This window comes from Schistocerca cancellata, chromosome 3, assembly GCF_023864275.1.
Source record: "Schistocerca cancellata isolate TAMUIC-IGC-003103 chromosome 3, iqSchCanc2.1, whole genome shotgun sequence".
Lineage (NCBI taxonomy): Eukaryota > Metazoa > Arthropoda > Insecta > Orthoptera > Acrididae > Schistocerca > Schistocerca cancellata.
The window spans coordinates 526,830,517-526,833,673 of NC_064628.1; positions in this window are offsets into that span (position 1 = coordinate 526,830,517).

A 3,157-nucleotide genomic window follows, 5' to 3' on the forward strand; every position below is an offset into this window, starting at 1 on the left:
CATAACTTTGACCCATGGAACATGCACTTAACCAATTAAGTGAATATTGTTTTACGCTACTCTCATTTGGCATGATGAGCAGCCTTGTCCCACTTTCCACTACAATACAGTAATTTACTGAACTTCATAATCAAGAATTTCTCCACACTTCATCTTTAATACATCACTTAAATGGATGACCTCACCACAAGTTCTCACTGGTCTCAAGATAACATCCTTACACTATGTCCTTTCTTCTTTGATAAGCCAGTTCAGCCACCATTATCAAAAGTTGGCTTCAGATTAATGTAGTTGTGAGACATCTGAGTCTGGGGTTCATAAATATCCATAGAAACTCACACTTGGAATTTATTGGAATGCAGAAACTGGTGCATTCTTAGGCCATGTTCGCAATGGCCCTGTAACCAGAGGTTGATCCATAACATCAGCTGGCAGCTTGTTCATGTTGTCTCCAATGTTCTTTGTCAGCTTTTGGAAGGATGAAGGAGACTGGGTTTCATTAGAATCTATTCTGTCAAGGAGGTTAGAGTCTATTTTAACCTCCTTGGACAAGATGGTTTCCATGATGCCTCTGTGCATGGAGGTGAGTGCTGCAGTGCAACTTTTGCTGTCAAAAAGATGTGGCATGTGTAAAAGCTATATATATCTCAAATTAGTGTAGTGACTTCTGCACATTATTTCCTTAGTTACTGGAATAATCAGAGAAGTTTTAAAAATATATGAGATGAAGAGAGAGATGATCTATTACATACTTGCCGTGATTTGTGGTGACACTGAAAAGTGAGATTACAAACATTCTACACAACCTCAAATAAATTCAGCAAAACAAACAGATGCCAATTAATCTTCACCTGTCATTTGGCAAACATGTGAAAGATAAACATAAATTTTAGTATGAGATATTCTGAACACCTAAAGCACTGTAAAGTGGAAATATATATCTCACATTTTCAAACCCCTCATATAACAAAATGATGCAAAGATTGGTAAACAAAATTGCTGCACAGAATGTTGCAAAGACTGAGAACTTGCTTTAAATGTTCAGAAAATTAAAACTGTGCACTTCACAAAACCAAAAACAGAACATAGTATCCTGTGACTATAATATCAGTGAGTCATTTTGTTGGAACTGGCCAACTCATACAGATACTTGAATGTAACTCTTGGTAGGGATATCAAATGGTATGATCACATAGGATCAGTTGTGGGTAAAGCAGGTGGTTGATTTCAGTTATGGTAGAATACTGGTACAATTATTCCTCTAACAGCATGAAAATGCCAGTAAGCAATAATAATAATCTGTAGACAGCTAATGTCCTCCTACCACAACCTAAAAAAGATCCATTACAGTAACCTTAAGCATAAGATAAACCATTCTTCTCACTTGAACAGATTATTTTTGGAGATTACGGTTTACGTCTAAAATTTCTGATAAAGATACTGTAGGTGGTCCCGGTCACCTACGGTAGACTGGAGGCCAAGAAGTGACCTCTCCAGTTCTCAGGATTATAGGAAATGACTGTGGATGCATCACAAACACCAAAGAAACATTATTAATTCATGACACCTTTATTCCTGCCGAGTACAATGTGGCCCGCGTAACACAGGCTGGCTTGGCTTGGTGATATCAACGACCTTCCCCGAGTCCTTGCTGACTCGTAGCGATGACACTAGCTCCGGGCCACACCAGACTTGCTAGCACAGCACTGCGTGCTGTGACGTAGTGTGGAATGCCCTTACTTCGGCCGCGTGTGGCTGGCGGTGCCCGCGGCTCCGGGTTGGAGACTTGGCGCTGTCGGCACAAGAAGCATTCTCGTAGTGCGGAGTGTACTCTATCCCACTCGTCTTCTTCCCTGCTCCTCCTGGTGGCTCACCCGTGGTGGACGGGCGGGATGAGCTGCAATCCCCCAGCATCATTGGCTCACCCGGTTGTGACGGCGGAGGCATAGGGCCTAGGCCCCGCACGATCTCGACGACGGCTCACTGATGTGGTCAGCATTGGTGGCGAGTGAGTCTGCCGTGATGTCTGCTAATCCTGGGTTGATGATTGACAGCGGCAGCAGAGAGGACCAGAGCTGGTACTGTCCCCTCACATCTGCTCCTGAATGGTCCGCCCTTACTGCAATATCTCCTTAATAAGATTAACATGTTGATCACCGAGTTGAGCGCTATGAAGCATCCCAGTACACATCTAACTGCAAGTCTAACTGTGAGTGCCTTGTTGCTATCAAAGCTGGCGTATTTAAAAGAAGCACGAGTGACGTCCTGACATCATGCTTGTTTGTAATGAATGCATTCGTTCCACTTATACTGCTGATTTATCTGTTGTACTCTCCCCTTAGGTGTTCTTGTGACAGAGTTACATGTTGTTATGGCAGACTTACGTGAAGTTGTGAAATGCAGTACAGCTGATGCTATACCTCTGTCTTACACTCTCCGAAAGTCTCCGTCTAACACAAACCTGCGTGCTAAGCAATTCTCTCTTGCCTGTTGTGTGTAACCAGGCCATTGCCCCTGCATGACGACACATTCCGATACATGTGCAATCCTCTTACCTCTTGGCTAACATACTGCCTCTGGCTCTCGGCATATGCAACGAAACTTTGACAATATTTCACATTTCCATCTCTTTACTATTCCGTGACACTACACATCCCCCTCCTCTAAGAAAATTCGTCCCGAATTTTACAATTCTGGACTTACTGGTTGTGCATGCCATACTTCCTTATACTCTACAGGTATCTTACAAGTACTCCTTCAACACTGTCAAGCTTTTCTTATCTGCTAATAATCTATTTACACTTAATATTGATTCCAATCTTATTATTGGTTATCTATTTATATTACATTCCACTATATCCGATCCATCCCATAGGTATTTGATGTATGGTTGTTATTTCAGAACGAGACATCTTTTTCCGTATACAAACTAAGTTGCACAAATAAACACTAGAACTACGATTATGCTAGTCATTGACACACCAAATATAATTGTGTTTTGCTTACGTTTCTCCCGATATTTCTGCATGTGCTGCAGTAGTTGATTAACTGAGATCTGCTCTTTTTCTGAGATAATCCAGCTATCTAAAGATTGTAGAAATGTGGGATCCAAGGACTCATTAATAAACGTTAGGTTCTAGCGAGGCAATATGTGTGG